This window comes from Glycine max, chromosome 2, assembly GCF_000004515.6.
Source record: "Glycine max cultivar Williams 82 chromosome 2, Glycine_max_v4.0, whole genome shotgun sequence".
NCBI classification, from domain to species: Eukaryota; Viridiplantae; Streptophyta; class Magnoliopsida; order Fabales; family Fabaceae; genus Glycine; species Glycine max.
The window spans coordinates 4,692,369-4,716,141 of NC_016089.4; the positions used below are offsets into that span (position 1 = coordinate 4,692,369).

The 23,773-nt window shown below is 33.7% G+C and overlaps 1 long non-coding RNA gene across 1 annotated transcript; it reads left to right on the forward strand.

Annotated features, from left to right (window-relative positions):
• LOC100527702 (uncharacterized) lies at window positions 1–19,149 on the forward strand. Its single transcript, NR_149090.1, has 18 exons — window positions 1–336; window positions 1,056–1,130; window positions 2,001–2,035; window positions 3,134–3,212; window positions 3,926–4,015; window positions 5,428–5,503; window positions 7,173–7,251; window positions 7,339–7,467; window positions 10,803–10,901; window positions 11,891–11,997; window positions 12,083–12,232; window positions 12,887–12,985; window positions 13,962–14,013; window positions 14,167–14,278; window positions 15,004–15,235; window positions 17,848–17,921; window positions 18,533–18,575; window positions 18,665–19,149. It is a non-coding gene; the product is annotated as an uncharacterized lncRNA (long non-coding RNA).
• The last annotated feature ends 4,624 nt before the right edge of the window (window positions 19,150–23,773 follow it).

A 23,773-nucleotide genomic window follows, 5' to 3' on the forward strand; every position in this document is an offset into this window, starting at 1 on the left:
CGTATTTCACTATAGAAAAAAACAAAACAAAACCGGGCACTAGAGTTCATCTCCGAGTGTCCTCGATTCACGCTCCCATGTCCCTGCTTCCCAAAACAGAGCAAAACGACGTCCCCGTCGTCGACATTGACAGCGACGACGACGGCGGCGCCGCGGTAGCTCCGGCCAAAAACGACGCGTCGTCGCATAAGACTCCGTCGCCACAAGTTGAGCTTGTGCAGCAAGAAACCCCTTCGTCGAGTTCCTCTCTGTCTGCCTCCGACGGCCTGTCCCGAAGCTTCTGGAAAGCCGGGGACTACGTTGTTGGTCCCTCCTCGAAGCCCGCTCCCTTCCAAGGTTCTGCACATTTAGCCCTACGAAGTTTTAATTTTTTTAATTTCTTCAAAATTTAATTTCATAATTCACACTATTCTCGTAGGTTATGTTTAGATGAACGAATTTGGTAGGAAAGGGTACATACAGTTGTATAATGTTTTAAGAAAAATGAATGATTGACTGTCGGAAACTTGCATGCTAATGTTTCATTCAAGGTTTTAAATTGCGGTCTTGGTCGTCGTGTTCCTTGATATTGCCAGAAATTGCGGACAAATTCAGTCAAATTCGGTCGCGGGCACTCTAAAAACCTTGTGTTTGTGGTGAAAATCGCGGTCCTTGATTGGTTTTAAAAACCTTGGTTTCATTTTGAAAAAAAATGTTTACCTGTAGAAGTTGTGAATAATTGAATGGAGTGAGAAAGGGAAATCTCTGAGATCGCAGTTGAGTGTCAGTCACTGAATCACAACAATGCTTGATCAGTGTGTATTTATGTATGCACAATGGTGTGTGAACCACACTTTTGATGATATCACTGTACAACAACCATAACTACAAAATAGAACTTAAGAACTGAAAACTGGCTGCTGATTAACGGTCATTTGGTTCCTTCATAATACCTGATGAGTGATGGCTTTGTTAATAAATTATTGATTCAGGTCCCAAAGTTAACCCTTATTCTTCTTTCTCCTCCAAACCCTGCTATTCAAGCATACCCTTAACCGTTTTTGCTTCAATTGCAGGTCACTTGGAACATGCTCGGGTGCACCCCAAGTTTCTGCATTCTAATGCAACTTCCCATAAATGGGCTTTTGGAGGTGTGGTTTCTTTGGCTCTCTTGTATTTGAACAAATTTTGGGAGTTGATTTAATTTATAGAAGAAATTCTTTGTTTGAAAGTTCTGAGATAAGAATTCATTTGCTTTTGAAACCCTTTTGATTCAAATTGTGTGTATAAATTTGGTTTGCTTTTAGTTTTATTAATCTGAATAGTTAATTTTTCTCTTATTAGATTAACTGTTGTACATATTCCAAGTAATGTAATAAAGCAAATAACTTCATTGAAAGTTGTTCCAAACATGAAATTTGGTTTGCAAAATCTGTTCAACTTATAGTGCAAATTTTTATATGTACACTCCAAAAACAATGTTACTCTTTTTTTATGGTCTGGTTTGATGTGTAATTTACTTCTATTGAGTGACCTGGAAATTTTCTCCCTGACATGATTTTGTTCCTGGTTTGGAATGTAATTGTCTGTTTACGAAGATACACATGGTTGCTTTTCTAATTTTGTTTAGTTGGAATATAGTGGTACTAATTAGCTCTTTCTTGCAACTACTGCAAATTTCTACCTCTCATGAGTTTGGTTGCTTGGCAAAGCTAGAGCTTGATGCAACCTATGCTCTCAGGCTATATTAAGTGTTAACCGTGCAAATAGAAAATCTTTGAAGACCCTCTTTGTGTACATATCTTATTGATTTGAACTTTCAAATTGCTGTCTGTGTTTGTTTCTACAACTAAAGTGGGTTTTATTTAGTAATAAAAATGAGTGTTTCGTCAATTTTGGATAGCAAGAAGAAGATTTTTTGGGATATCTTAATGTTTCTTTTAAATGTTAAATTAAGAGTTGTTTTAAATATTTTGTGAATATGTTGGTCATTCATAATATGTGCCTTTCATTATTGGCAGCAATTGCTGAGCTTGTGGATAATGCTGTTGACGAGGTATGATTCAAGTAAAAAATAATTGACTCTTTTCTAGGCTGTTAGATAAGATACTCCTAGTCAGTTTGAAAAAAATATCGTTGAGTTTTGTTGTATGCTTTAAATGCTCTCTTGATTGGCTTTATACTATGGCATTTCAAAGTTGGTGTACCAACAAGGGTTGGCTCACCTGGTTGATGGGGATAGAAAATTGTATTCTCCATGTGCATGGGTATGAACTCCCTTTGACTAGTAGTCATGCTTAGTGATCATTTCTCCTTGATAAAAAATATACACATTCAAGATAGTTACGTGTAATTTTTAAAGGTGACGCACCCCCTGAATCGACTATGGATCTGCCACTGCCACTAGTGCCCTGGCCCGAGTTACTGTCTTGGAGTAATTTATGTGTATCACTATTTCTCAAACAAAAGTATTTTAATTTGAATGGAACATATGTATATGGTTTAAATGGCACATGAATATTTTGAATTTGAATTAACTTAATCTTAGTCATATTTGTTTGGCTTTAAAACTGGAAAATTACTTGCTTGCTTGCTGATACTGGTTCAGGAGGAATCATTAGTGACTGTAATAAAACCTGGATTACTAGTTTTTACTCCTTTGCTGGCAGTGGGGATATTATAAAGGCTGAAAATATGGGCTTAATTCATGGCCTAACCATTGCTTGGAACACTGGTTTAAGACAATTACAATGTGAAACTGATAATCAACCAATTGTGGAAGTTTAGCAAGCTAAAACTTGTCCGTCCCACCATCCTCATTCTTCTCTGGTTGAGGCCCTTGCAGTTCTTGGATAGAGATTGGTCTATTTCTTTCCATCACATAGGAAGAGAGGCTAATTCTGTGGCTCATTCCCTTGCGAACAGAGGCGTGGTTCCACTCCTCTTTGTATTCTGGACACCCCTCCCCCCTCTATAGCCAACCTTCTTTATAAGGATGGTTCTGTGTAGTTCTTTTTAGTTGTGTCCAATACATAAAAATAAAACTTACCTTCAACTAAGACATGCCAATATGGAACTTTTAATAAGCTATTTAAGAATTGTTTTTTTAGAGTATGACTATCACCGAATGCTGAATTTTCCTGTATACTTCTAGAATCAAAATGGTGCAACTTTCGTGAAGATTGATAAGCTTGATGTCAAGAAGGATAATTCACCAGCATTATGTTTTCTAGGTATCCAATTCCAAACATGCATAATCAGTAGGCTAAAATATACGAATGTCTCTTAACCTTTTATTTTTTTGTTTCTAAATTGGTCCCCTAATTTTTAGAAGTTCTAAAATGATCCCCTTATTTATTTAATTAATGGCGCGTTGGTCCTTTTGTAAAACTTATCATTTTTTAATTTTTGGGCATGATTTTTAACTTTTTTCGATTGATTCAAGACATGAAACTTGTCGCATTAGATTCATGCATGAAAACTATGAGAACCAACTATTGTTTGGAGTTCAGACCAAATGTAAGTCTCATGAGCAACCAGAAAACTGAAAATGAGGCTTACTTTTCTTTATTGCCCATGAGGCTCACTTTTACCACTTTTATAGCCCTTTTTGTTTCGAACATTAGTTGGTTCCCTTAGTTTCCATGTAGGTGAATTTAATGGGGCATATTTTACGTCTTAAATCAACAAAAAAAAAGGTTTAAAAATCATGCCTGAAAATCGAAAACGAAAAGTTTTACGAGGATTAACATGTCATTAATTAATTAAATAAATAGGGGACCATTTTAGAACTTTTAAAAATTAGGGGACCAATTTATAAACAATAAACAAGTTAAGCAATCATTCATATATTTTAGACTAATTTTTACTGTTATAGTAATTCTTTTGGTTTGATATTCAAGTTATTGGCAACAAAGGCTTACTGGAGCACGTGTTTCCTGTGCAGATGATGGTGGTGGAATGAACCCTAATGCAATTCGAAAATGCATGAGCTTGGGTTATTCATCAAAGAAGTCAAAGACAACGATTGGACAGTGTATCTGAATATATTTTATTCATTTATTTTTCTGCATGTGGCTTAAAAAACTCTACCATAGTTAATATTTGCATATACATTAATATCTTTTTAGAAGGTGCTCAATTTGTTTTCTGTTTAATTTTTAGTTGATATATTTTCACTAAAAATTACCAAAGCTTTTTCTTGTTTTCATTCCATTTCCCATATTCAACATTTTATGAAGGAAACAAAATGAGAAACAACATGAAAACAAGGGGGCATTTTTGCAATGATGTTGTCATTTTAAAATGAAAAAAATAAGAGAAAAGAACTAGACACTCTCATATGATAATTGTTTTTGGTGAGATAACAAGTTATCTTTTAGTTGTATCTTTTTTACATGGTTATTTTTTTCTTTTCTACTTCTCGATCATTTAGTCCAATCTGTAAGTTTGTGAACCAGTCACCTATATGTCAAAGAAATTAAGTTTATATTATGTATTTTAGGATGAGAACAATGATGAAAATATTTACACAGGGACTCAAACACATTTATCTCTCTTTTTCTCTTAAAAAGAAAGTCAATTATTTTATCTTGACTACAAATCGTAGAAGATATACCTGTGCTATTAAGTTGCTTGTCTATTATCGTTGCCTTATTCTATGAAGTGTTTCTTTTAAATTTTTTTTGGCTTAATTGCATTTTTAATTCCTTTAGTTTGGACTGTGTGATTTCTATTTTTGAGCCTATTAAGTTCTTCTATTTTTATAATTAAGCAAATTTGGTCCGAAATACCCATTTGCAGCCAATGGGAAGTTTGTTAGGGGGCAGAGGGATCAAACTCCAAGTATTATTCCTCTTTAGTGTTGCATATTCATCATGCATTGCAGCAAGCCATTAAGGGTCCTGCAGGGCATGTTTGGCGTTCCACATGTGTGAGTAGAAGTGTAGGGTGAATTCGAGCTTTGGACCTTTTAACCATGAGGTGAATATTGGTAGGTCTGGATGGAGGAGGTGAAGTAGAATTAGATTGAGGTACAATAGTGGTAGGTGAGGAAGTTTCTGGTTGGGGAGGGGAAGGTGCAGGCATTGGGAAGTGACTGAGATGGGTTGGGAGAGATGGTAGGTATCAAGACTAGAGGGACTTAATTGACTTAAAAAAGTTGAGACCAAAATCATACATATTCCAAATTAAAGTAGCCAAAAGTATAATTAAGCCTTTTTTTTTGGGGTGAATATGGTTTAGTTGTGATCCAGTATGTAGTATATTACATTCTGTTATGACAGCTATAACATAGAGCTTTAGCTTCCTAGAAGTTTCAGTTGCCTGTATAAATATTAGATATCAGTAACAGTACATAAGTGACTTTTATCATATTTTCAGATTAATAAAATTTCTCTTTCTCTCTGAAATTCTTCACTTTCCAAGTAACATCATGTTTTATTCTAGATGGCAATGGTTTCAAAACTAGTACCATGAGATTGGGTGCTGATGTTATTGTTTTCAGTCGGGCAATGCATTCAGGGTACATTTTTTATATTGGTTTGTGCAATTTGATTTTAATTATCTTAAATTTTCTATTTTTTTTCTTGTTGAATTGATCTTACATGCTTTATTCTTTGGATGCTAACTTTTAACTTGAACTGTATGGGAGAGTATGTGTGGGTGCAATGGTACTATGGAGGTGAACAAGTACGCTGTTGACAAACATAAGTGCTTGAAGGTTTATGTTACTAATTAGTATAATTACCTAATATGTTTATTCCTTTGTGCTGCAGGCCATATTTGACATGATTTGCATCAATTTTAGATGACTACTTGTAGTATAATAGGGGTTTGGTTTGGGCATGTTTTGATATTGTAGTGTAGGTGTGGTGTCTCATGTTTTCTTGTTTTTTCTGTTGAATAAATTCCTGATTCACTTGGCAGACTTGCTTAAGCTGCAATTATACACTGTTTTCATCCTAATGTTATAGAAAGGATAGCTACTAAACAGAGAAAAGTGTCTTAATGTTTAGTGACTGGTGAAAGATTCACCTAGTATGATCAGTAGATGATAGTGTTATAAAGTTCTAGTATAGCTCTTTCTGTTAGATATATGCTGAGTTAGCGGTTAGTTAGGACAAGCTTGTGTGACAAGGTACACTGTATTATATAAATAAATCTCTCTCTGTTTGTAACAACTCAAGACATCAATAATGTTTTCCTCTTTCATATCTCTCTCTCTCTCTGAACTTTATTAGTAGACCTTAGGGCCTAAGCTTTTGACAGAAGGTAACCAGTTAGTGTATATAGGCTTAAGAAGAGCTAGTATAGCTCTCAATTCATTGTATCAGTATTTGATATATCATGTTAATCACATTGGAATTATAGGGAAAGAAAAGAGCACTGCTCTAATTAGTGTAACAAATAACAGGAAAAAATAGCAAATGAAAATAGACATAGAGAAGCATAGATAGCTACCCTATCTCTGAGGTGGAAGCCTTACAAAATGCCCTTCATAGATTCAGTGCCCTCTTCTACTCAAGGTCTCTCCAATCCATCTTATTACCTCCATCCAATGCTTGCCCATGCCTGCTTCACCTATGCCATGCTACCACTTGTCAATTCTGTTTGACTTCTCACTAATTGACTTCTCCCATATATTTCCTATTATGAACTATGAAGTAAGAACCTAGGAAAGATAAATGGGAAATTGCTAGATACAAGGAAATGAACAATTTTATTGGATATTTGAGAATAGGAGAAAAAATTCTCCTCCAAGGCATTCTACTATCTTTTAATTCTTTGAATATGCCTTCCATCTTTATTTTCCTCTATTTATGTAATTAAAATATCTTCTTCTAATACTATATTTGGATGAGAGGAAAGAAAATATAGAAGAGAGAAAGAAAACATGGATAACAATGTATTTTTTTGGTTAAAGAAAAAATAAAAAGAAAAGATAACTTGCAGAAACAAAAATTCAAAATTTTCTCCTTTTCCATTTTCTCTTTGTAAATTCCTCTTTTTGTTTTCCACGTTTCCCATGGTTGTGTCATGAGTAGTGTGCTAGTATTATTCTTGAAGGCATATTTTCCATTCTGGCCTTTTTCCTTTTGGGTTTTATATGTAAAGTTCATCTTTTGGAATTCAATTTGTAACTTTTAGTTGTGGATGAAATTTTATTCGTTTAAATTCTTCTAATTTTTCAGCCGGGCCACGCAAAGTGTGGGTCTACTATCCTATACCTTTTTGCGTAGAACTGGGCAAGATGATGTAGTTGTTCCAATGGTGACATTTCCTTCCTTTAATGTTTACATACGTATCAGTGGATTTGTTCTGCTTTCATATTTTTATTCAGTTTCCTTTTCCTTGCAGATAGATTTTGACATATCTGGTCATTGGGCTGAGCCAATTATTTATAGCTCACAGCATGAATGGTCAGCCAACTTGAAAACAATTCTTGATTGGTCTCCCTTCACATCAAAGGAGGAGCTCATGCTTCAGGTTCATTTCATTTCATTGTATATTCACAAAAACTTATCATTTGGAAACATCAGAAATAATTATTTTTGGATTCAGTTATCATTTTTTGGTAGTGTTTCTAGTAGTTATTTGCCTGTAGGAAAGAGCTTATCCTTTAGAAATGTCATCGGGTAGTTTTTCAGATACATTGTCTAAATTATTCACTCATTCAATTCAGAGTGTATCAAATAGAAGCTGAAATGTCTAACTTTATCCCAATTCAATTTTCATGCAATAAAAGCCTCATTAATGATTAGTTATGCTCCAAGCTTATGCACCAAATTCTATTTTAAATTGCATATTGCCACAAGATGTTAGCATCTTCTACCAAAACCATATGCAACTTTCTCATATGTGCTAAACTTTGACACTATGGCTTTGTTAGTTGTTGGAAAAGGCCACTAAGTTGTGTGTCACCCCTAGATAAAGGGGTGTGTTGAAAGTCCCACATTGGCTGAAGATAATGCCGAGATAGACTATATAAGTGGGGAACAATCCTCACCTTACAAACCGGTTTTGTAGGGTTGAGCTAAGTTCATAACTTAGATTTTGACATGGTATCAGAGCGTATCCTAGATCCATTTAAAGGGTCACTCACCATGTTATCCATGCACCAAGCTCAAAAGTGTTGGGCATGAGGTTGTGTATTTGAAAAAACCCAAGTTCCACATTAACTAAAGATAAGGCCAAGATAGAGTATATATGTGAGGGATAACCCTCACCCTATGAGCTAGCTTTTGGGGTTGAGTTAGGTCAAAATCCACATTCCAAAATGGTATCAGAGCTATACAATTGGGCCAGAACCTTAATCTCACAACTATACAACTGGGCCTCAGCCTCAATCTCACAACTATACTATTGGGCCCTAGCCTAAATCTCAGCTTCTACTTCCAGAGCTCAACAGTCAGCTATGGTGGTCCAAATGGAATTTATTATACTTCCTCAAGGACAAGGGGGAGTGGAAATGGAGTGACCTTTGAAGAGAGGAAGGAGGCTGATAGTTCAACAAGGCAAGCTTTTTTTTTATATTGTGCAAAGTCTGCCTAGTATCCACCTTACCATCTGAATTCAGATTTCTTGAGAAAGAATGTTCCTTGCCAGGAATGCCTCTAAGGAGAAGGAGTGATAGTGACCTTTGAAGAGGGGAAGGAGGCTGATAGTTCTACAAGGCAAGCTTTTCACCTAATTTCTAGAGGCAATCATGGCAAGGGACATTTTTTCTCAAGAAATCTGAACTCAGAGGGTAGGGTGGATACTATGCAGACTTTGCACAATATAAAAAAAAAGCTTGCCTTGTTGAACTATCAGCCTCCTTCCTTTATTCAAAGGTCACTCCATCACTTCCACCCCTCCTTGTCCTTGAGGAAGTATAATACATTCCATTTGGACCACCCTAGCTGACTATTGAGCTCTGGGAGCAAAAGTTGTGAGATTGAGGCTAGGGCCCAGTAGTATTGCTGTGAGGTTGAGGTCCAATTATACTGCTTTTGTTCTCATTCTCAGCTTGTCTGATCTTCTTCCCTTCAATTTTATCATATGGATGTTCAACAAAGGGTTCACCGTTTGACCTAATGATATTTTCTCAGATTTCCTTTCTTTTCCTCCATCGTGTCCTCATTTTTTTCATCATAGTCCAATTCCTAAATGATTAGTCCCCTCCTTTGTCTACTAGGCTCTGGAGCTTGGCGGGCAAGGAACCCAAATGGATGCTTACCCGGGGTCGGATGCTCAAGGAACCCAAATGGATTCATACTAGGGGGGAAAGGAAATCCAATAGGACCACCAAAGGGACTAGATTCAAACATCCCTCCAAAAGGTCGGGCAAAGAAAGGATCATTAAATGGGTCCCTACCCCCAAAAAACCTTGAGATTAAACTTCTAGGAGGTCCAAAGGAACCAAAGCCTCCAAAACCAGCAAATGAATCACCAAAATTGAAGGATCCTTGCCACCCCCTGATCCTTGCATTTTGTCTCTCTAGATGCACTTTTCATTGAGAGGGAATGAGAGAGTAGAGAGGGAGAAAATGAAAGTGGACGTGAAAGACCGATGAATTACTAGAGACATTCATGGCAAGGGACATTATCTCTCAAGAAATCTGAATTTAGATGGTAGGGTGGATACTAGGCAAACTTTGCACAATATAAATGAAGATGAACTTGCTGGCTCTGAAGAAGAATGGAAGGAAAAGGGTCAAAAGTATTTGCTTAAATGGACTGAGAGTGTTGAAGCTAGCGATAGTAATGGACAAGCTGAGCAGGCTAGGTGCGAAGGTTGGGCCCTCCCTTCTTCGGAGCATATTCATGTTGTGGGAACAATATTTGAAGCTAGAGATGAAGTTGGTTCTTCTTGCACTCAGGAGAGGATTAGGAAAAATTCAAGTGGTAGGTAATGCATACCGTCCAAGCGTAGGGTGTGGCTGAAACTAAGTTCCTAATGTTGCTTAAGTACTCGACTCCCAATTAACCATTTACCCACCCCTCTGCAATCTTCATGTTAGTAACTGATAGTGTGCTTCTTCTTCCTTTTCCCTATATCCCATATTGGTAAATCGTCTATTCTAGTAGGCTTACTTGATTTGGCAGTCATATGTGGAGGAAGGGTGTTAGGAAGGAAGTTCCACACTGCTTGCCTCAGTTCTCTGGGTACAACTTATATATTTGTTGGACAACTTCACTTAATGCCAGTTGGATTTAAGATGAAATCTAACATGGTATCAGAGCCTATCTTAGACCCATTGATGGGCCTTCTGTGTTTGTCACGCTACAAGCGGATAGTCTTCAACGTGAGGGAAGGTGTTGGAAAAAGCCACCTAAATTATGGTCACTCCTAGATAGAGGGATTAGAGGGGTGTGTTGAAGTCCCACATTGACGAAAGATAATGCAGAGATAGACTACATAGGTGGGTTACAATCCTCACCTTATAAGCCAGTTTTGTAGGATTAAGTTAGGCTCATAGCTCACATTCTGACATTGGTTGTGGAATTTCATTCTTATGCATGTCCATGAGGTTTGCTGAAGTGAAAAGTTAAAAGCAGATTTTTTTTCCAATTTTAGGAAGTAAAATAATTTAACACTTATCATTACTAGGTTTATATATATTCCTAACCTTTTCTATTATGCTGACATCAATTCTCATTATAATACCGTAATCTGTCTCAAGCAACTATCCAAAACACTAGCATGCAAACCACCTCCAAATGATGTATGTCATAAGTTGAATGTATTGTAGAGAACCATTGATAACTCTTCTTTCTACACTTAAAAAGTTGGTTAGTTGTGGATTCCTTTCATTGACCAGTTTGTTTATACTTTTCAGTTTGATGATATAGGATCACATGGAACCAAAGTTGTAATATACAATTTGTGGTTGAATGATGAAGGGATATATGAATTGAGTTTTGATGATGATGCTGAGGTATGTTGTATTTCTTCACTGTTATATGAACTTTTTCATTTGCAGGTTTGTTTTTTAAATGCATTATGAGATATTCTTTATAGATGGAGGAAATATTCAAATGTATTGGTTAGTATTTCTTGAAAAATTTGAAGGTTTGAGTAGGACAGGCATGTTCCAAAACAAATGTCGGGAATGCAGGCATTTATGATCGAGGCTGAGTTGTGACAAAATAAATAAGAAAACATTGCAAACATTCACTAAAGAATTTTATTCTCTTATTTATTATTTGATAGCAAGTTGGGATTTCATCCTTATTACTCATTATTAGATTCATCCTATGTATTATGTAATCAATACTGATTCAATTTGCTTACTATAAATAAAGACCAAGTGTGGTCATCCAAGACACACATTATAGTAAAGCCTTTCAACACTATTGTCATAGTATGTTAAGTTTTAGTTAGTTACACAAGTTTCAGGATTCAACGGTGAATCGGTGAGGATCTTAGCAACTCATGGTACCCTAGTAGAAATAGAGATAGGGTTTCAAGAGAGAAAGATCTGAAAAAAGGATTTTTGAAATTGATAAATGGTTCCTTGTTGAGAATGTATATGTATGTATTATAGACTACTAAGGACTGACTGCTGACTCAACCGTGAGTTACACAGTTACAACTAACTGAAAGTTAACAGACTATGAAAGAAATAACTTCTACTAGTTAAAATTTGAGCACACCATTAACTTTATTTTCGTATGGTATAATGATCTTTTTTGTACATTTGGTTATTGTGAACCATTTTGCTACATCTTAGTCACCTATGTCAATGCTCTTACAAATTGCTGTGTACCAACTACCATATTTGGTCAATTTTCTGCTCCTATCACAAGTCTCGTTGTTAAGATAATCGTGCAGTTGGCTTATTTATTATAGTGTATATTTGTGATGTAGCAAGCACATTAGTGTATCTGTGATAGCAGCCATGATCTTCTTTGGTCTTTTGCGCAGGATATTATGCTGAGAGATGGGCCACCCATGGAGCTGAGAAAAATTTGTGCAAAAAAACTGTTCAGCTTCAGTCACATATTTCTTACCGCCTTCGTTTTTCTTTACGGGTAATACTTGAGATTTCAATTGTATTTATTGTTTCCGTTTTCTAATTTTTATTTTGTTTTCTGATTGATGCTTTATATGTTTCAGGCATATGTTTCGATGTTGTACCTTAGAAAATTTTCTAACTTCTCTATCATACTAAGGGGGAAACTTGTGGATCAATTTAACATTGTGGACGATTTAATATATTCAAAAGTAATTCCATATAAGCCTCAGCTAGCCATGGCATCAAATGAGGTTAGATCCATGATATGGAGTGGCAATTCAAAATTGTTTAAAGCAATTTTTTATACGGCACTACCATGAAACTTGCTACATTTTCCGCATAATATTCCTCATACTATGTATATACATGAATATAAGTCTGCTTGACATAAAACCTGTTTGTGTGGATCTTATGCTCCAAGTATTAAATAAAGAATTTGTAATCAATGACCAGCAGAGTGGTTATTTTTCTTAAACTTGCAATATTTTATCTGATATTTTTTTTTTAATTTTGATAAACCTCCTAATACTATAGTATGTAGAGACTAGAGAAGGACCAAGAAAAGTAGCATAATGTCTCACATGGGTAAGGTGGGTTAGGCTAGATAGGAATTTTGGAGAATATTCATAGTTTCTGTAGAAAGAGAAAGGAAGAAAGAGATATTGAGAGAGAAACATACGAGTAAGTTGTAATTAAATACTCTAGAATGTTTAGTCACCCTCATTTCTTGAATGTATCTTTTTCTTTCTTCTATTGATTTTCTTCCGTATCAGTATCACAAAAAGAGAATGTTTTTATAAATAACAGTGTTTATTCAATCAGTACCTTATCAATTATCACTCATGGACATTTTACTATGACTTTTTTCCTTAGATTTTCAAACTGATGAATTTGGTATATTATAGGCTATAGTGGAGACAAAGACAACCATTGGATTTATAAAGGAGGCTGCAGAAATTAAGGTTACTGGATTTAATGTGTACCACAAAAATCGCCTAATCAAGGTATGTAATGAATGCTTGAAATCCCTTATCTCAAATAATGTTTTTTTCAGTTGGCTTTTCAAGTATTTTCATTTTGTTTATATTCTCATCAGCAAACCACCAGTTTTAGATATAAATGTGTGAAATGTTCAATATTAAATTTCCATGTGCAATTTAATATATTCTCTTGGATGGTGATAATTCCATCCATATCTGGTGAACCCATATTATATTTAAAGGGTTTATTTGTATCAAACTTAATGCTTAATAAGCTTTAGCTTGAGGGGTGTGTTAAAATATATGAAAAATATCCAATCTTATTTTAATTGTACTTAGGGATAATTACATTGACCTCTCCCTTGAATTGAGTGCTAATTACACTTGCACCTTTTTATACTAAATTTTTACCTATTTTATATATTATTTTTATACATTGACATTTATCATTTTTAAAAAACTACACATATCTTCCCTATTTTTATGTGCTGACCATACACATAGTTATCTTAAAAATAACAAAGCAATGTGCAAGGGAGTAGGTGTAACTTTTCAACTGAGAAGCGTATAAATTTATTAAGCACCAACCTCAAGGGAGGTAAATGTAGTTATCCCTTATATTTTAGAATAATTTAGAGTATTTTAGATTATCTTTTAGGATTAGTTTCCATATTTCATTTTATTTCCTAGGGTTAGTTTCTATATTTCCTTACTATCTCATAATTTGTTTCCATATTTAGTTAGCATCATATTGTAACACATAATATGAAATCATGTCTACAAACTTGGAGTGTTCCATCACTTTGATCTCCATCCCCGCCCCTTCTCCCTCTCTAAAACTCTAATTTGAACATATAGAATGTCAATTGAAAGATGGAAGTTTAGGGACCTACACATTACTTTATTGGTTGCAGTGCAACTGCAATAGGAATTTGTTTCTAAATGTATTATTTGCTCCCAATTCTAATTCTGATGTGGTTAACCTTTTGTGAGTCTGCAGCCCTTTTGGAAAGTAGTTGCTGATGGTTCATCAAAAGGGCGTTGTGTTGTTGGTATATTTTTATTTTTCTTCGCTGTTGCATTTTCTCTGCATAGAAGAGTATACATCACTCTAAGTAAAATATACTTAGAGTAATGTATACTCTTATACTGCATATCCTTACTCCAAAATTCCCAGGTTTTTAAATTTACTGGTACATATTTAGGGGTTCTTGAAGCCAATTTTATAGAACCAGCGCATGACAAGCAGGATTTTGAGAGATCAGTGCTGTTCATTCGGTTGGAAAACAAACTGAAACAAATGACAATGGATTACTGGTTTGTTACTGTATTACATAGTTTGTCTTGGAACAGTTTTCTTTTATTTTGTTGTAGAATTATATATCTTGGTTTCTACGAAGGTTGTACATACTTTAGTGTTGAATTTCTTTATACAGACATGGCTTATTGCTTCCTTAATGTTTTATATTTCTTAATTTCTTAATTCACTTGCACCCATCAATAAATTGTCCTAATGATTGTTCATGTGTTAACTAATAAAGCTTATCGACTCCAGTTTTATTTGAAAAGATGATTGCAATTGATGCTTTCAATTTTGGTTTTCTATTAATGTTCCTTGGAGTTTTACTCTTTAGTTCAAGTTGTAATTTCTTTAAAAGTAAATAACTGCAGCCGGAAGCTGTATGCATTCCAATAAGTGGCTAGCTACTTTTGCTTCACAACAGGGTCCCTATATGTTTAAAGAATACAGTGGATTAAGTTGGCCATGAAAGTTGATTATATTTGCCATTGTAGATCCTTATATATACTTAGTGGCCACAAGTTTCAATCATAAAAGCTAGCAGAATTTGCTAGAGTGAGAATCATAGTAAATATAGATTAGCAGAAGCATTACCCTCTGCCGCATTATTTTTGTGCAATTACCAGTAATTAATTGTTTCGAATGAAAAGTTGATTAGAGCTTCCTGATACGCCTTTTCATAACATCAACATTATGGGCTTGACAGGGTTTGATTTGGTGAAATTTGTTTTGGACTAAACAGGAGAGAACACTGTCACTTGGTTGGATATCAGCCACCAAATTTGAAATCACAAAAAAATGTGGTAAAAGAAGCCCACATTCGAAAATCAGCTGAACATTCAACTAATCCACAGAATCAGTTGCTTGCTGATCAACAGGATACTAGCTTGGTAGCTGAGCATCAAAGTGGTCTGAGTCAGTCAGTTGTGGGTCTTGCAGTGACTGGCATGCAAGGTTTGCGTCATGAGCACCTTGTAAGTAGTTGACGTAATCTGCAGAAGATTGTATTTTTCTGATGTATGGCCTGAAATCATATACTTGCTACTGTATGTGGAATGAAATATGATCATTATTTGTTAGAGCATACACTCAGAATGAATGAGATCACTTACATGAACAGAGAAGAAAAGAGAGAGAACAAGATAAGAGATATGGTATTGAATAGAAAATTTTATTTCTCACTTCTGTTTATCACATATACAGAGCATCACTATTTATAGTACACATTTACAAGTAGTTTGTTAACAATTCACTAGCATATAACCACTAACTGAATTATATACAGCACCCCTATGATGTTTTTTATTAGCTTGAATCAATCAGTATTAAGAGGCTTTGTTAAAAATTAGCCAACTACTCATTAGTATTGCAATTTTTCAACTCTAACGTCCCTTTACTGAATTTCTGAGGAAGTGGAATTTTGTCTCAATATTCTTGCTCCTTCCATGAGCAAAAGGGTGTTTAGCTAAGCTTATAGTTGACTTATTGTTTGTTTATTAGTGTTCTCATAGGCTCTTATCTTCTAATCTTCATTTCTGACATCAACTTCTCAAGTTACAAGGCTTGACAAGCTCTCATTGAGGTCTCACATGAGAACAGTGCCACCACTGACTCCTTTGAACACCATGAAATAAATGCTCGACACATCTTAAACACATATCTTGCTGTACAAGCTGTCAGTTTTATCACCACCGAGTCATAGTAACCAAATATTTCATCAGAAACATTTTTGCCATGGTTTGAGAACCCATAGTCCAAAAATCCTTTCACATATCTTAGTATCCTCTTAGCTGCAAGCAAGTGAGAAAGCCTTGGATGATCCATAATCTACTAATTAACCCTACTCCATAAGCTATGTTAGGCCTGCCGCTAAACAAAAATCTCAAGGAGCAACAATCTGCTTGCACAAGGTTTATTTACCAATTTGTCCCTTCCTTCCTTCTCCAACTTTGTACCACAATGGTGTTTGAGTAGAATTGCAATCCAACATGTGAAATCTTTTCAATATGTCTGTTGTACACCTCTTTTAATGCATATAAATTCCATCACTTGTAGTAACAAATTCCTTGTTCAAAAAATAGGATAACAATCCAAGATTAATCTCCTTTTAAACTCATTAATTTTTGTTGCATTGCTCCTAGTAACCAGTAAGTTGTCTACATGCAAACAATTATTGGATCACCTGCAGTAGCTCTGATACTCCATATTCTGCTCTACACTTGTTGAAACCCAATAGGTAAAGCCTTCTTTAATTGACACCTTGTTTTCTTGTCCAGTCAGTGTCACTTCAAAACCAGGAGGTTAACACACATAAACTGCCTCCTCTAGTGACCCATTTAGAAAGGTTGATTTACATCAAGTTGATGTTATGACCAACCTCTAAAAATGGCTGTAGCAACCTCTATTTTTATGGTTTCAATTCTGGCCACAGGTGCAATCACTTCACTGTATTCCTAACCAGCATTTTGCGGGAACCCCTTTGCAACCAGCTTAGCCTTGTAATTTGTAACTTCTCCACTCGATTTTACCTTCACTCTGTAGACCCATTTCACTCCAATAGACCCTTTGTTGTAAGGTAATATCAATATGACCTGCTCCCATGTGTGGTTCTTCCATAGCCCTTAATTCTTCCTCCATTGCTGCTTTGCTTTCAGGTTCAATGATTGCTTGCTCAAAAGACACTAGTTCTGTTAGAGCTAGATGCACCATGTTCCCCTTCAGTCATTGCAAAATCAGGAATAGATGTACACTCTTTGAACATCTAGGTGGTTGTCTAGTTCTCTGAGGTCTGTGACTGAATCTGAATTGTTTCTGCACAATTTATAGATTGCATATCAAGTACAATTGGTAGTCACTTTATTACTTTCCGTTATAGGCTGTTAGAGAGAAGTCTTAAATTCAGTTAGTTTTCAGTTAGTTGTAAAAACTGTTTGTGGTTACTATTAGCTGTCTCTTCTTAGTTAGTTAGTATGTTGTGATTCTGTTAGTTACTAACAGAATCAGTTAGTAATTGTTAGAGTTAGAGTTAGGCCTCATTGTGAACTTTGCTCTATATATATAGACCTTTGTTGTAATCATCAACAATGGAAACACAATTATGATTTCTATCAGTTCTCTATCTCTCTAAATGTAACATGGTATCAGAGCCTTCTGATTCTTCCACAAGCGTGGCAAGATCCTCCATTTCTTTCCTCTTTCCTCTTTCCTCTAAATCTTCCCTTCTTCAATGGATTCCCAACCTCACACACCTTGTACACCACCAATCTTGGCGACACCCAACTCAACAATCACAGCATACTAACTAACTAAGGAGACAGCTAATAGTAACCACAAACAGTTTTTACAACTAACTGAATTTAAGACTTCTCTCTAACATAGGCTCCCAACTCAACCTTTGCTCTCATCATCAATAGTAACATTTCTGCTCAGCACAATCTTTTTACTATTAGGGCTGTACAGTTTGTATGCACCAGTTGAATGGTACACAAGAAACACCATTGACTTTGCAGCCATTGAATAAAATATTTCTATTGTTTGTTAGGTATGCAACAATTTGGGGTTCATGAGCATGCATTTTTTCTCACAGGGTACAATAGTAGAAACTCCAGGATCTGTATCTCCTGATGAAATCTGTGCAGAAAACATAAAACTTTTCGAGAGGTAAATCAACTTTTTAAATTGTCTTTTTTAAGACAAATAAACTATTTGTCATTTTCATCCGTATTCTTTTTTACTAGCTATACTTGTTCCTTCAATGTAATGCTTACCATTTTCCCTGATCCGTTTGTTGTACATCAACCAAAAGCATATTGACCTTGGTTCTGTTATCTCCTTATTTTGTTTTTGGATGTGATCTTATCTACCTTGTATTATTCTCTTCAATAATTTTGCATGTATATGGGTTAGGATCCGTTGACAATGATTTACATCAGAACATTCCTAATTTTTTCCAGAAATAACATGGTTCTCATTAAATACTTTGTTGGATTGGATATTTATATCCTGCAATCTTATACCTGAAACTTCCCACTAATCCAAGATTTTCTACTTTATCGCAATATCTTAAATTTACTATTCAATGCACTACAAATAATAATCATTAATACGTATGACATGACATGTCGACCTTTGTATGATTTTTCCATACTTTTGGCAATGCAAGGTTAACATGACAATCACTTTGGTGTATATATACCTTGCTTGAGGTGCCTTGGCTTCTTGTTTACCTGTTATATTATCGAATAGAATCCTACTGAAACCCTTTTCCGCAGGTGTGAGGAGTACAGGCAAAAAGAGACTGAACTGAAACAGACGGTAATATTAGTCAAATAACAAAGTTTGATGACTATGATTAAAATAGTCGTTGCGTTCTAAATTTTTTTAGTGCTGCTGATGTAAAATAGGTTGTGGACTTAGAGGACGAATTGAAACAAATCCAGAAGAAATGTACTCTTCTTGTTTCACTCGTAGAGACAAAGAGGAAGGCAAAGAGTGTTAAGGGACAATAATTACGTTATACAAGCATCATATCATTGAGAGGCAAGTTGATTACCTTTCAAGTAATTTCCGAGTGTAAAAGCACCTGTTTTGTATATATGTTCACCCGTGTTAGAACAACTCTGGCTGGTTCGGAAGAAAAGGCATACTGGACTTTGCACACATAGTAGAATTGATTCACGTAATTAGAGGAAACTCTATCAGTTTAAGGTTGCTATTAGCTGATTCTGTGAAAACTTTTCTCTAATTTGTAAAGTTCTGTCTTTTCGGTTAAAAATTTCTGCTATTATTGTCAAAGAAATCAGATCAGATAATATTGTTCTTGAGGAAAAGAGGTTTCGAAGAGCAAAGCCTCATTTTATTATCGAAATACTGATTGACACAAAATTCATCAAATGAGTCGGGTTTTTGAGCCACGCTAATGTCATTTTAAAAGTAATTGTAAAAAATGTGAACAATTTATAATTCTGATATGGTTTTTATCGCGACAAACTGACAAATGACAATACATTTTTTCTCACGAATGTTAGAATGCAGGTTAAGGTTAACTACAACGTGTTAGTAAAGAGATTTTTTACATTGTTAGCTAATTGTGAATTTTACTTTCGTTGATTTTTGGATAATTATTTACTTTTAAAGTCATTTAGAATATTATAATTGATAATATAATTTTTTTTTACCAACATTGTATATAAATTTGAGCGTCAAATGTATACAAATTATCGTTGCATTTCTTTTCATTCGAGCGTAGAAGTACGCTAAAGTGAGCTGGATCATTTTCAACTTAACCTAAATTATTAGGGTTTTTTTATACTTTTAAACGGTAAAATTATAATTTTGATCATTCTAATTTCTTAAATCCATGATTTTGGTCCTTCTAAATTTTCATTATAATTTGATTTTCTTAGTCTTATAAATGGGTGATTTTGGTCCTTTTGATAGATTATTAACAAATAATTTTGATAATTAAATTATTAAGTTAATTATAAATTAATCAAAATTATTAATTATTAAAAAATTAAATAAAAAATTATTAATCTTAATTTCTCATGACATTGTGTTCCTTCTCTTTTCTGTAAATATCTCTTTTTTTTCACTATCGCATATAACTCCACCAGCGGTAACATCAAATTAAGGTTAATAGTTTGTTATCGAAAAAATTTAAAGATTAATAATTTTATTTAATTTATAATTAATTTAATATCTCTAATAATCATAATTATTAGTTAATAATCTATCAAGGGATCAAAATTATAAATTTATAAAATTAGGAGAATCAAATGTTATAATTAAAAATTTAAAAAATCAAAATCATGAATTTAAAAAACTAGGAATCAAAACTACAATTTAGCCTACTTAAAATTATAAGATTTTGTAAATTTAATATACGATTTTACTAAAAATCAAATTATTGATTGGGTTCCATGAAATATTGAATTTGGAATTGTAACCTCTTGACAAATTATATATAAAATTAAAATTAAAAGTTGTATGCATTAGAATACTATTTTAATGATGAGTAAATACTAAGGTGGAGGATGAATTAAGGATAAATCATCGTATTGTTTCCAAAAGTGTAAAGTCATGAAAATTTAGTCCATCAAAGAATTTTTTTTTTATTTCTTGAATGTATAAAAAGTATCACAACATGTTGTATAACTTAATATGAATTTGATCTTTAAACATTATAATTAAATGACAAAAGGTTTAAAAAAGCATAATGACAAAACATAATTATTGTATTTTTCACATATTTGTGAATTAAATTAGAATTTTAATTTTTTATTAAATTATTTTTATGAATGATAAGAATGAAGAGTAACTCTATAAAATAAGTGGATCTCCCTCTTCCTCCCTCTCTCTCTCTATATACATTCCTTAAATCTAATTAATTTCAAAACCCTTTTCTATTTAACTTTTTATTTTTAATGCATATTTTAAAAAAGGCTATATATCAGTTTTGATCCTTCATCTTTTTTTTATTTGGTCTCTCATTTTTTAAAAAAATTATTCTAGCCCTTTATATTTTTAAAACGATTCATTTTCATCCTTAACTAATTGTAGATTTAATGTAGTTTATACTTTTAAGCTATTGGTGATTAAATGTTATCACAAAACACAATTTTTTTTATAAAATATCTTCGTACTTAAATTGACACATATTGGTGGCTAAAAAACTCTACAAAACACAAAACCCGGAACAAAAGAAATAACTCTCAATTAACAATTTTTGAAGTGGAATGGGAATAGAGAATGAGGCTGTGGCTGAGTACACCAACTATGCTTTGGCATGAACTAACAACAAACAAGACGCTTCCGTCGCTACTGCAAAGGATGACAGAGAGGATACAATACAAAAAAATTAATGAGCATGTTATGATTTAGGAGAGTTTGAATGTTTTCATTTTCCACCAATTTCCTTCAAAGTGGTATCAAGAACATATATAAATTTTTAAGACACCTATTTTTCTTTTTCCAATTCTTAAACTCATAAAAGATGTTTGCGTAAAGGCAATTCAGAAGGTATGGTAGATGACTGAGAAGGAATATGATAAATCTGATAATGAAAAGGATTTCAACCAAACCCATCAGAATTCTTCGCAAAACAATTGATCACAAATTAGACCAATATGCTTTTAGCATTATCGGGCAATATTACATGGTGCAATGTTTCAGGGGGAAGAGGGTGAATATAATGTTTTTACTAAAATGTTTTCAAATGCGTACATAGATAAGGCCAAGAAGATGCAATTTCATATTGAAAAAATAAGTTCGAATTCCTATACATGAGTCATTAATTAGTACATTTCCGTCCATGATTATTATACACAAGTATTGGCAATTCTAAATAAATACCGCAATGTGATATGAATCTTGAAGATGTGATATATTTTTGTATGGAAAAAAAATATTGTTCTTTGGATTTTAACAATGCTATTTTGGCCATGATTTATTTTGAAAAATTCTCTATTTATGAATTGTAATAATCTTCACAATAGTTCAAGCACTCGAGACAAAGATTCCTACGTCAAATTTAAACAAGGCTGGCCGTTGCAAATTAAAAATTTATATATTCATTCACTTAATTATTTTGTTTATTCATTGACAAGGCATTAACATATTTATGTATATCACGGAACATGTGAATAAATTAGTGGGAAGTTACTTTAATTAGTTTAATAAATAGTCTCAAGTTCGAGTTCTATATATACCGCAAGTTTAATGTTTAAAGGAAATTTTTTTATCATGCATATATAATAATTCTATTTTATTCAAGGAAGATTATCTCTACTAAAAAAGTATTTAGATGGTTTATTAAAAAAAATATGTATGTATTTGTAAGTATATATCTATATATTTATTAGTTAGTAAATGCATAAAAATATTTTGGAGTTAAGTTTTTGGTAGATTAAAATTTAGGAGAAAGTAATGGTATCCCAATTTAAAGTAGCTAGAAAAAGTCTTTGGGTTCAAGCATTTATAGAAAACAAGTTGATTCACGAGTTTATATAAAATATTATGGGTTTGGAGTTATGTTTATTCTAATATCACGAGTTATTATATATATAGTCTCTTTTTTCTTCAGCGTACAATAATAACTTATAAGGTTTGAAATTAAAGACCTTGTATGAATTATTCCGTACTAAGTCAAACCTAGTGGGTTTACCTTTAAATAGTCTGTTTTCACGTTAACACGCAGGTATCAAAATAGGTGAGTTTATGAGAGAATTTGAGTTAGTTTGTTTTTTTTTTTCCCATAAATATCCCATTAAGTGGTACGTGCACGGCTCACTAATACTAACAGCCTTGTTATCTTCATGATCACGCACTTAAGGTTGCACCCTCAGAGACACCGACACAGAGACAGACACTGCTCCTCCTGCATGGTCTCTCTCTGATAGATCTGAGAGCAAAAGGTAGAAGCCCTATTTGTGTGTACACGGCATTGTTGGGACCACCCTCACAACAAACCATTATGCCACACTGCAGAGACTAACGTACAATTATATAACATATGCTGCACTCACCCCTCGGGCTTAATAAGCCCATTCACTAATGCCAGCTTCCACCCTTTGTTCTCCGTTATGCTACATGCCCTAATAATAATGTTCTTTTAATTGCCTATGCGACTCGTCAGAAACACTGCATTTACTATGGTTAACTTCAAAATCAACCTACATCGTAACATATCTAATAAACTCTCTCTATATATTTATTTTAATCTTAAACAGTTATCTTTCTTAGATTATAATGCCATTGTTTTCGGTACATGTGAAGTTTCAGACAGTGCAAGCCTATTAGATCCGCAGTCAGTGAATCCCAATTCCTGAGCTTATTCATATACAAAGGTTTTATTTAGAGGTATTTATCGTGAAAGTCATAAAAAAAAAGTCAAAAAATGTGCACAGGATAATTTTACACATCTAGATAAAAAAAATAATTTTAATTTCTTAAATAATATTCTTAAAACAGTAGATAACATTATCCTTATTTAAATAAATTTTCTATAAACATTCATGAGAAGATAAAATAAATTGAATTTTCCTTATAAGTTAAAATTAATATATGCATTAATTTCTATAGAAGTTTTTTCAGCTAACTTATTTAAAAATTGAAATACATAATTTTTATTTTCTGCAAGAGTATTTATGAAAAATTTAATCAATATGGCCCAAACCTTGTTTGACCGCAATAGCAAAGCACCCCCATCTATGAAAGAGGTCTTGCTTGCACCAATCAGAATTTAAACTGTCATCACTACAACTAGGCTTCTGTTTGACCTGATACCAATACCCGTGAGCTTTTATTCGTTATTAAGAGTTTCAGAGCCACGGGTCCAGCAATGTCAATGAAATCAAACGTGTGCATGCATTCCTTCAAATCTCCGATGCAACAGTTTTAAGAGTAAACCCTTATTAAAGTATTTCATGACAATCACTTTGACTTTATAAAATTTCCACTTTATTTTATAAAATATCGTTGACTATAATTTTTTTTAAAGATTATACTAATAG